The sequence below is a fragment of the Miniopterus schreibersii genome (genome assembly GCF_964146895.1).
Source record: "Miniopterus schreibersii genome assembly, chromosome: 6".
NCBI lineage: Eukaryota > Metazoa > Chordata > Mammalia > Chiroptera > Miniopteridae > Miniopterus > Miniopterus schreibersii.
In genome coordinates, this window is record NC_138107.1 from 14197027 (window position 1) to 14209069 (window position 12043).

Here is a 12043-nt window from a genome sequence, read left to right on the forward strand (position 1 = left end):
AGGTCACAGGCCTTCTTCTGCATGAGCACATCCACACAGGGTCGCACACACACAAGTGTGACAGGGGTCACTGCTCCCAGTCACGGGGCGGCCGCCTGGTTGGGTAAGGGTTCCTGGGGCGGGGGCTGTGAGGCCCAGCTGAGGAATCTGGCTTCTCAGGACAAGCCCCCATGGGACTGGGGGTTGGGGGCTGACCTGGCAGTAGTCCCATGACCCCAAGCTGCCCTGTGGGAACTGCTGGCTGTTCAGCAATAAACACCTCATGGCTATTAATATAACCCTCTATCTGGTAGCCACAGAATTGATAATACGGGGTCACTTCTGGCCCAGCCCAGCCTGACTGCCCGGGTTCAAATCCCAGCTGCTCATTCTGAGTCCCTGATGTCCAAAACCTGAATCCAAAACACAGCCCCAACCCAGACAGCTTCTAAATTGTGTCTTAGGACAAAATTACCTTTTGAGCCTCAGATGTCATCTTTTAAACAGGTACCAGGATACCTGAGGCTCAGATAAATGTGGCTGGGCTTAGGGTGGTGACTGGCATGTAGTAAGTGCCCCCAAAAGGTCAGCTACTGTCTCTGTTGTGACTGGACACAGGTGGTAGGAAGAGGTGGTTGGGGATCAGACAGAGCTGGGCTCTACATTTGACATCAGTAGTTTTCTGTCTCTGTGACCCTGGGAAATTCGCTTGACCTGTCTTGGTCTCATTGTCTTGATCTGTAATATGGGAGTGATAACACTTACCTCCCAGATGTGAATGTGGATTAAATTGGATAACAAATATAAGGCGATTGCCAGTTGGAGGGGCTCAATAAATATAGTACTTGTTGAGTGAATGGGCGAATGTTAGTCACATCACTCTGTCAGGGCAGGGACAGATTCTCTCTCAGCCTGGGTGCTCCCTGAGGATGGGCTTGCTTCCTCGAGACTGATCTATAGAACCTGAAGGAGGCTCAGCATTCGAGATGGCTTATCCCCATGGTTTGTGTGGAATGTAGAAAGGGCCAGTGCAGAAACCCACAGGGCAAGAAAGAAACAACTTTTCCTTTCCTCTTAGTAATGAGGTGCAGGCAAGGCCTGGGACCCTGCACTTAGCCCCTTTCCTGAGCCTGGGGAAGGGGATGTTTTTGCCCACAAAAGCTATAAGAGCTCAGGGAATGCCCTCCTGGTGAGGTCAGTGGGATCACCCACTTTTTTTCTGGCTGCAACCACCCCAGCCACACCCCTGGCACTTCCTGGCTCCAGTGGTCACACTAAAAGCCAAAACTGTGGCTGTGTATGTTGAAGGGGTACAGGGAGGAAGGAAGGCAGAAGAGACATGGGGGTGGGGGAAGAGCACAGCTCAGTGGTGGTAAAACCCTCCCCTAGACCCCATGACTTCAGAGAAACTGCCCCCAAATGCCGGTGGTTTGCCAGGCCCAGCCGTTGGCGTTTGCCTAACAGGAAGTTTCCCTGAAGTTGTCTTATCTTGACTGGTCTGGTTTGGCTGCCGAAAAGGGGCGAGGAAGTCATCCGCTCCTTTCCCATCACCGCCACATGTCTACTCCAAAAGCTATTTATTCCTGGCCTGCCCCATCCCAGCCACACTTCCTGGGGGCCAAGGAGGTGGCTGCCCAAGCTGGGGGTGTCTGTGGGACTGAGGACTGCCTTCTGGAGGCTCAGGGGACCCCAGGAACTCTCACTTCTGCCCCCTTCCTCGCCCCTCTGATTGGTACCTGGTGCCTGGACAGCTGAGTTTCTCCTGTTGTTTTTGTACTACGTGAGCCTCAGAGCCGCCTGGTCAGCCTGACCTTTTTGGGTCTGAGGAGGGAAGGTTCTGGAGGTAGAGTTGCTAGATACAGCAAATAAAAATACAGGATTACCCAGGTGAATTTTCATTGCTTACCTGAAACTCAAATTGAACTGGACATCTTGTATTTAATCTGGCAATCCTGCCTGGAGGGAGTGGCTGGACCCTGCTTTCCGGTGACTCCTTCAGGGGCTCCGATGGTACCCTCCTCCCTCCCTGCTTCTTGCTTTGTTGGCGCCCGTCCCAGTGTATACATTGCGATCGGGCCCCAGTTCTGGATATGCCCTCAATTTCTGCCTGCAGCAGACCTGTGAATTAGGGGTTCTTTGAGGACGGAGGCAGGGCCTGTCTCTCCCCTCAGACTGGGAGCCTCGCTTTTCCCTCCCTGTCGTTTAGAACATTCTCTGGGGGGATTGGATGCTGACTTCAAGCCTGACTTAAGCCACAGGCTCCATGTGGTGCTTAGAGCTGGGAGAGCTGGAAGAGCCTGCCGATCAGCAGACGTTCATCTCCTCTTTTCTGACGTCAGCTGGTGGTAATCTCCCCCCGCCTTGTTTTTTCGGGCAGTTATTTCAAGAGGACACCCAGGCTCTGGACACCTTCCGTGGAAATGATTGCAGAAGCCACCTGAGCTCTGTCACTGTGACCTTGGGCAGGCTCTGGCTCCATACAATGGCAGTGTATCTAACCTGCCAATCTAGGGACAGAATTTTCCCAGTGGCAAATTAGGAGCTATCAGTGGGTCATTACCTCAGTCTCCTGGTTTGCAACTGACATTGTGCTTTTTCTTAAATACGAAAGAGAATAGGGTAGGGAATATTCAGAGAGGCTTGCATGTGGTAGGGTTAAGTGTTGTTTCTTGACACTCTTGGGGTATGTGTGTGTGTATGTGTGCAGGAGTCACAATGTAGGATGCTTTTGTTTGCATGGGTTATGGTAAAACAATAATGTCAGGAGAACAATATCTTAGAAGCTGAGACAGAGAGTGGCAGGGGCAGCTGGAGGCCCTTAGTGGGTATCTGCTACTTCACCTCATGGACGCCGGGCCTGCCAGCAGCCCCCTTTCTGGGGCTCTTCTTTGCTCTCCTAGGCCTTACTTCCTGCCCTGCCTCTGTGGGCCTGGGATCCCCCAATCCCAGAGGCCAGGCCCTTCCTAGTTGAGAGCCTCAGACGCTAGTCTGGTTCCCCGGCCACTCCAACAGAGGTGCTGGGACCCTCAGCCTGGCAGGGCCCAGCCTGCCTGGCTGCCCATCTCTGCCCCACAGTAACAGTGTATTGGGAAACCGAAGCTCTGGCCAAGTGGAGAAACACTGCTCCCTCCCTGGCTTTCCCAACTGCCCTGCACGCTGCCAGGGCGAATGCTCATTAACTCCTTCCTGGGCTGTGGGGGAGGCAGCCCTCTCCAGGGCGGTGGGTCTGGGTGGGTGGACAGGACAGAGAGAGCACGAGGGGCTGGGGAAGCTCCCTGCTGTGCCGCCTGACAAACCCCTGGCTTCCTCAGACTCACGGCCCTGTCTTTCCTCTGGGAAATAAGATCTAGGTGTGACCGGCATTCCCAGGGAGATTTGGAGATAAAACAGATAGAAGATGGGAAAGATCTGTAGGTAATATTTAGACTGTTACATCACTGCTTCCCTCTGTCTCTGTGGGTACCAGCATCCCGGTGTCCAACTCATACAGGAAAACAGGCAGAAAGGGAATCTGGCCCTGGAGTTGGGTCAGGCTCACTCAGGGAGGGGAAAATTTGGGTTTTGGTTTGAAATAAAAAGTTGGAACCAAAAGCTCTTAATCTGTGGGGCTCCCAGTCTGAGGGAGACACACAGCTTTGCTCACCGGAAACCCCAATATGAGGGAGACATAGCTCTGCCCTCAGGGAGCCCAAGTCCGAGGGGAGACCTGTGGAAATCTACCTCTTTGGCCCTTACCCTGGGGTTGGTGGAGCTGCCATGGGGCCCTGGAGGTCCTGAGCTAGATGGTTTGGGGAAGAATCTGTCAGGGCAACTGTCCTTTTTTCTGCAGTGCCTGGCGGTAGCCTTCGGTGTGGCGTCATCTGGAAGGTTCCAAGAAGGAGTCCTTCCCTCCGCCATGCCTACCATTACCTTCCCAGCTCTCCCTTCACTGACTGACCAAAGGTCTGCAATCACTACATTAAAGTCTGTCTTTAGATTCAGGGCTGGAAAGGGTCTGGGAGACCTGTGAGTCCCAGATCAGAGCAGGAAACTGAGGCCTAGAAAGGGGAGGAATCCTTCCTGAGGTCAGACTCATGCTCTGGGCTAGATGAAAACTCTCAGGGATGTGGGGCCACCCAGCACATGTGTGAGTGGAAAGGCATTATGAGGGGTGTGTGTGTAAGTGTGCATGTGTGTAGGGGGAGGGACCTGGAAGAACCACTTTGGGTCCCCTGTGAGCAGATGTGTGTCACATGAGTATCCTCTGCAAGGGATCTGGCTATTTCTTTGTCTCAGTGCAGGGTGGAGGGGGAGGGACAGGCTTGTACCAGGGAGACTAGACAGGTCTTGTTCCATCCCCATGTTGAGTCCACCTGGCCCAGCCCTCTTGGGACCAAGGGCAGAGGGCGATGAGTCACAGATGACTCAGGTGCTAGAGGCCACAGCCACAAGTGGCATGTGACAACCAAGAACTGAGTCTGTTACTGGACAGATAGGTGACCCAGGTGGCTGACACTGCGAGTCTCCTTTCCTAGAGGACGTCAGGGCTCCTACTCACAGCCTTGGAGCCTGGGCCCGTGTGGTGGGGCTGACAAGGCAGCCTAGCCTTCCAGTTTTCCTTTCCTCCCTCACCTTGATCTGCTGGCTGGCTGAGGGGTCCTCAGTGGGCAAGGCTGGGCTGGGCTGAGCCCTCCCCATTCCCCCAGAGGTGTGGGTTAGGGTCACTCTCAATGGCAAGAGTTTTCCCTGGCCCTTTGGAGCCAGTGTCCATCAGCACAGAGGCCTGCCCCTGCCCTTAGAGCCCAGTGTCTGACCATGGACGTCCCTGTCTTCTTTGCTTGAGGCCAAGAGTACCAAAGCTTTGACCTGCTGCTTGACTCCAAGGCATGGCCTTGGGGATGAGATGGCCTGGGCCATGGGCAGTGTCCTGGGTTAGAATCTCACTATGTCACCTGGAGCTGCACTGTTTTCTCTCAGGGTCTCAGTCCCACCCTCTGTATCTGAGGGGTTGTGTTGGAAAGCTTGGGGGTTCCTTTTAGCTTTTCTCCTGTCAAGGCTTGAAGGCGGGCTGCAGGCAAGGCCTGGAAGATGTCCCCTCTCTCCTGAGCCTGAGGCAGGGACTGGGGAGGGGCTGGCTGAGGAGAGGAAGCCCCGCCTGGCTGGGCACGCTCCAGGGTCCGTGTCCACCTGAAACACTCACTGATTACAGGCTGAGCAGCCAGGACCAGACACTAACCCACCATCCTCCCTCCGCCGCGGGCCTCTGCAGTGTTTCCTTCTGCTTTTCACAACTGTTTTCTAAGAACTGGGGAGGGGAGAGGCCCTCATCTTTGTGGGGTCAGGCTAAGACAAAAAGGTGAGGGAGAGGAGGAGGGAGCAGGGTCAGTAGGGGTGGGGGAAGAGAGGGAAGGAGGGACAGAGCCTGAGAGGCAGAAGGGAGACCTGGGGGAAGGAGAGAGGCTTTTCCCCAGTTGCCACTGGCAGAGGAGGGAAAAGGAGGGGTGGAGGGTGGGCGTCCCTCCTCTGCCCTCTGCCCCCAGCTTAGAAGCCCCTTCTAAGGGAGAGCTCCCTGACCTCATTGCCCAGAGTGGCAACCTCCTCCCTCATGGCTTCTATCCACTGGGCCCTTTGATGAGGACAGGGTGGGTCAGAGCAAGTCACTTCTCCGCTCAGATCCCTGCCACATCTCCTCGTTGCCTCACAGTGGAAGGGCCCAAGTCCTCACAGGGGCTTCTGCAGGACCCCTTCCCAGCCTGGCTGCCTCTCTCACCGCCTTCCCAGCTTCTCTGCTCCTCATGCCCTGACCCCACTCACCTCCTTACTGCTTTTGAAACAGATCAGGCCTGCTCTTGCCCCAGGACTTTTTCACGGCCTTCTCCTCGGCCTGGAATGTCTCCTGGGCATCTGCAGGACTCCCTCCCTCACCTTCCAGTTAGTGCTCAGGCATCACCTTCTTTCTTTTCTCGTCTTTTTCTTTTTTTGCTAATTCTCACCTGAGGATATTTTTTCCATTGCTTTTCAGAGAGGGAAGGAGGGAGGGAGAGAGGGAGGGGGTTGGAGAGAGAGAAACATTGATGTGAGAGAGACACATTGACTGGTTGCCTCCTGCACAAGCCCCGACTGGGGGGCGGGGAGCAAACCCGGAACCCTTCGGTGCGCAGCCAACGCCCTAACCACTGGGCAACACCGCCAGGGCCAGACATCACCTTCTTAAGGAGGCCTCCCTTGGGCATCCTACTTAAAACGGCGCACTCTCATCTCTCGTACCCTGCTCTATCTTTTCTCTAAACACTGATCACTTTCTAATGTTCTCACATTATAAAATGCATTTATTCATGATGTGCGTGTGTATTGTCTGTCTCCCTTCACTAGAATTTAAGTTCTATAGGGGTAGGTGCTCAACTTGCTGAGTGAGTGAGTGAATAGCACCTATTCCTGTTGGAGAGATCTTTTCTTTCTCTCTGCCTCTGCTCTCGCCTACTCCCCACTCACCCACCCACCTCCCTGGTTATAATCTGACTTCCCACCCAGAATAACAGTTCTTTGAGGGCTGGGGCCTTGTCCATCTGTTCACTGGCATGCTCCAGCACCTGTCTGGCACAGAGTAGGCAATCTGTAAATATTTGTCAGCTAGATGGAAGGGACCTGAGGCAGGGACAAGGAAAAGCAGGAAGGCAGGACAGCAACAAAGATCAGGCCTATGAAGGGGGAATTCATAAGGAAGACGACCAAAGAATGTCCACTGGTCACTCCAAGGCTCCTTATGATCCCCCAGTCTAGGCAAGAGGTGTGTTATTCCAGTCCTGTTACACATACACACACACACACACACACACACACACACACACACATACATGCACACACACATATATACACACATACACATACACACGCGCACACACATATGCATATATACACACATATACATATATGCATACATCCACATATACATCCACACAGGCACATACACACACACACTCCAGATGATCACACATCAGCGTACAGATCAGAGAGGGGGGGAAGGATGGAAACTGCACTGCCAGGTTGAGGTGGCATCAGGCTTGCCCGTGGAGGGTTTCCGGAGGAGGCTGTCTGGTGCTAGACCAGCACCGCAGGAAGACACCTGACATTTCTGTCAGGAGTAAATACGGCCACGTGGGGGGACTGGAATGGGGGAGAACGCGGAAGGTTGTGGCCGAGGTCAGCAGAGGCCCAGGAGAGAGGCAGGACTGGAGGCTGGGTTTGGGGCCCAGGGGGCCACACAGGACACATGGTGCCGCCCTGTAACCCAGGAGACTCCCAGCCTAATGCTCGTTTCCCTCAGGGCTTTGGGCCCAAGTGTGGTCCTGTGATTTCAGCTGGTGCTTTTTTCCAATAAAAAGAAAGTCTTGACTTTTAAAAAAGAATCGTGCCCAAAGCAATGATCACTGTTCGCACAACATAGAAATGGAGTGAGAGAGTGAGCAAGAAGAGTTAAAGCACCGCAATCCCCGGGCATGCGATGGCCCTGCCCGAGCACTGTCGCCTTTACCCAGGGGGAGAGGCCTGGCCGCCGGCCGCACGGTGTGGAAAACCCAGAAGGAAAGCAATGTTGAAATTCTACTCATGATTGAGACACTGCTGGCCATTTTGGCCATTTTCAGAGCCTGGCCTCTGCTCTCCCCATCCTGTGTCACAACCTCCTTTGGATTCTTTCAAAGGCTCTATCTTTTGTTGTGATATGGACACACTTTTATACAGCACATTCACGTGGAACAGGTTTTGTGGGCAAAGGACATTGAGCCTTTTTCCTGATACACAGCGTGTAACCCTTGGCTTCCCTTGTAACCTGTTCCTTTCCTATACCTGTAAATGGTCCCACCCCTTGGTGGCGCGGGCCGAAGCCTGCCATTTGTATTGGACCAGCACTTTGGCATATCTCCCCCCACCCCATTCCAAATCTTTCAGCAACTCCGGGGCCTGCTGGACTTCAAAATTATTTCCATTCCTTGCTCCCCTCTCCCCACCCTCTGGCCTGGCTTCTTCGGCTTCCTTGCTCCTCTCTAGCCCGGCCAATTCTTGCCCCCTCAGCAGCCAGGATGAGCTTTGACAGAAGGACGACATGCACAACATGCAGGATCGGTCTGCCTCTGCTTAAACCGTTGTCGCATGCAGCATAAAGCCTGTCCTCCTCTCCTGCCCCCCGACCACCTCTTCTGACTCCACGCCTTTGCCTGGATGCCTCCTCTTTACCTTTTGGCACTCAGCTCAAATGTCACCTCCTCCAAGAGGCCTTCCTTGAGTACCTCTCCCCACAATATCAGTTACATCACCAAGCGATTCAAATATCACCCCATTTATTTTCTTCATAGTATTTATCTCTAGCTAAATTAATTTCATTTATTTACTTGTTTATTGTCTTTCTCTCTCTCTAAGATTCCAGGAGAGCAGGAATCTTATCTGGGTGATTTACCACTGTATGCCCGTGTCTAATGCTTGGGGTTCAGTGCAAATTTGTTGAATGAATAAATGAATGAGTGAATGCTCCAACTCTGCCTTTGCTGAATGTCTAGAGATTTTGCAACCTCTCTTACACAACCGGGAGCCTGCTAACCTGTTTGCACCCTCATTCCAAGGATTTTAGGCTTGCTTGGTCAATGAAGTAAGAGCTCATCCTCTGTCAGAGGTCACAGAACAACATTAGGACCTGGGGCTGAAGTGGTTAATGCAACCTAGTTCCTGTACTGATTATCTGGTGACTCCAAGGAAGTTTTTTTTTTCCTCCTTTTTTTCTTCTTCATCTATTTGCTTTATTTATTTTGTTTGTTTGTTTTTGTTTAAAATATTACAAATGTCCCTTTTTCTCCCCAATGACCCATTCCACCCCATTGCACCCCCTCCCCAGTCCCTCTCCACACCATTATCTGTGTCCTTGGGTTGTGCATAGATGTGTATGATTCTTCTAAGCAAGCTTTGTGGATGATATTCCTCATCTGGAAAGATGGTCTCTAAGATTGTGTTTGACTTTCAAGGACCAGAATGGAATGAATCAGGCCAGGGGTTTAGTGGACTGAGGGGAATGCGAGGAGGCAAGGGGGAGGGTGCTGAGCAGTTTGGAGGGGGCTTTCTTTTCAGGGCCTTGAAGATTGGTTTTGGGGGAGGGGACCCTTTGAGCTAGGTTTGCTGTTCAAAGTTTAGGGTTTGCCCCTTGTCATTTTCTGCTTTCTTGGAGCTGTGACCATGAGCTGAGAACTGTGATAGCCCCTATCTCTTTTTCTGCTCTGTCATACAGCAAGTGTCTCCAACCTGGGGAAAATGAACCCCCTGAATTTGCCCACACAGACTTGGGGGGGTATGCAGATGAATGTATTTTTCAGAGAGAAAGCACTTGCTTTCATTGCTTTCTCCAAGGGAACTGTGCCCCCTAAAGTTTAGGAACCCATATTGAGAAGACCAAGCTGAACTAAGATGAGTGATAGAGGAAGGAGGAAGAGGAGAGAGCACCCAACCCCCTCAGTTTTTCATGTCTTTTCTCAACCTCAGTTTCCTTATCAGTAAAATCAGAAGTCTGGGTGATCTCTAGTAACATCCGGCATTTAGAATAATAATGCCTAAAGCTATATCATTTACATAATCTCATTTACTTTTTCCAAAAGCACTGTGAAAATGCCTCCTGTCAGTACTCCTTTTTTTTTAGATGATAAAGCCAAGGTGGTGAGGTTTGGTGACTTGTCCAAGGTGAGTGGCAGAGTGTGCCCCAAATCCGGCTGCTGGTGAGAAATTTCAGGGCTTCCCTTGTTCTGCCCAGCAGGGTTGCACACAGGGAAGTCCTTAAGCTTCTCCCACCAGCCAGTCTGGGCCAAGGCAGGTGAAGAGAAGGGACAAGAGGAAGTGGTGATGGAAGAAGGGGCCATACCCAGGTGGAAATGCTCAGCTCCTTCCGGCAAATCCAGAAGGCCTCCTGGAGAAGGGGGCGTGTGGGGAGCTGGAGAGCTGGGCTGTGGAGTGGGGGAGGGGGAGAATTCCCAGGCAGCCAAAAACATCCTTTCTGGTGGGTTCTCCGGTGTTTATAGTCTCTTTGGATGACTGGAATGCAGGTGTGTGCTCCCTATTGGACTTTGGGCTTTGCTGCAGGACTCAGGCTGGGGAGACTTTTTGGAATGTGCCCTGTGCCTTCCAGGGCCACCTTTGGCCTCACCTGCTGTTTACCCTCCTCTTCCTCCCCTCCTGCCCCCCCCCCCTTGACAGCCTGAGCCAGTGCCAGGAAATTGTTGGTCAAAGGTGAGGTCACCAAGAACGTACAGAAACAACAGGTCCTCATTAACCTTGTTTACCTGCCAGGTATCTGTGGCCTTATAAGCTTCCTTGGCCCCTTTTCGTTACCTGAGCCTCCTGCTCCCTTGGAAGCTCAGATCCACTGGGCAGATTTTGGGGGGGATTTCAATATCGACATTCCCAAGAGGCTCCCCACTCCTCCAGTTTCTGGTACATGGTCCATATATCTATTAGGTCACATCTCAGACTGTGTGGCTACCTGAGTTTAGATGCTGGCTTTCCAGTGAGACTGGAAGCTCCTCAAGGAGAGGATTGTTTAATTACCATTGTATTCTCAGGGCCTGGCATTTAACAATGTCTGTTTCAATGGATGGTTGAATAAATGAATGAAACTAATGTGCTGGGTCTATAGTTCAGAACTTAGCTCTTTTAGGACACCCCCTAGGGTAACTTCTACCTTTTCTTGCCATCCTCCCATCCTTACCTTTGGCCTGTCAGTCCTCTCCTAATTTCTCCTTGCTGTTGCTCTCAGATTATTTCAGATGGGTATGTTCAACCACAAGTTAGCTCTGCACAGTCAGAGGCCACATCTTCTAATTCTCCCACGTGGCCCTCTGCACCCATTACAGCGCCCTGTACACAGCAGGCCCCTAATTGATACTCACCCACGGACTGGCCTGTGGGATCTGGGCCAAAGGGGGGTGAGGAAGATCAGGATACTTCTCAAGATTACCCAGCTTTTCGGTGAAAGAGCGTGGGTCTGTTCTGGCCCAATGTGCACATCATCACTCAGACCTGGGGCTCCTTCCTTGTACACCATGAATATTTTAAAACAATCAACATTCATTTATTTACTCAGTCAAAAGATGTTTGCCCAGGCCTTCGATGTGCCAGGCACTGTGCTTGCTCTGGCTCTCAGAGTCGGTGAAGTTTTGTGACTTGCCCAAGGTCACACAGCCTGTGGGTGGCAGAGTGGGCCCGGAACCCAGCTGCTGGCTGAGAAATTTAGGGGCTTCCTTTGTACTGCCCAGCAGGGTCACACACAGGGAGGTCCCTAGGGTTTTCCTACTGGCCAGTCTGGGCCAAGGCAGGTGAAGAAAAGGGAGAAGAGGAAGAGGTGGTGGGAGGAAGAGGTTCCTGGCCTCAGGGAGGTGCAGACTATCTAGGGAGGTGGGATAGTTACCAGAGAAGTCCTCAGTGGTGGAGCCAGATGTTGGGACAGTCAAGAATGCTTCCCCGAGGAGCTAGCGCCTGAGGCCCTTGAAAGACTCTTACACAGCCATTCATTTGGTGTAAGCGATTTAAGAGAGCTTTGCCCATCTCTATTAGCTCAAGATCTGCCTGTGACCTCCTGTGGTCCATTATCACCCAGGGCTACAGAGCCACAGACTCCTGCTGGCAATGAGGGGGCCCATCACCTGCAGGCAGACATGCCAGGCTCAGTGAAGGGGGGAGATAGATACTCCTGAGGCCCCGCAGTAACTCAGGGCAGAGCTGGGTCCAAACTCAAGTGTCCTGACTCCCAGCCCTGTGCTGTCTCCCACAGACTCCCCACCTCCCCTTGCCTTTACTAGGCTGGTGCCTTTGTTGGGTCAGCACCTTGGGCTCTGGGCAGGGTGCTGGGCACAGAGGGATGGTCCTTAACAGGTCCTTCTTACATAGTGAGAGATGGGTATGGAAAGGGTGGCCCAGGCTAAGACACCTGTTGGGAGGAGGTGGGGTATGAAAGAAGCCTCACAATTCAGGCAGAAGGATGCTCATCTGAGAGGCTGACTCCTGGAGACCTGTGTGCACAGCAGAGTCCATTACTCATGGGCAGAGCAAGCCTATC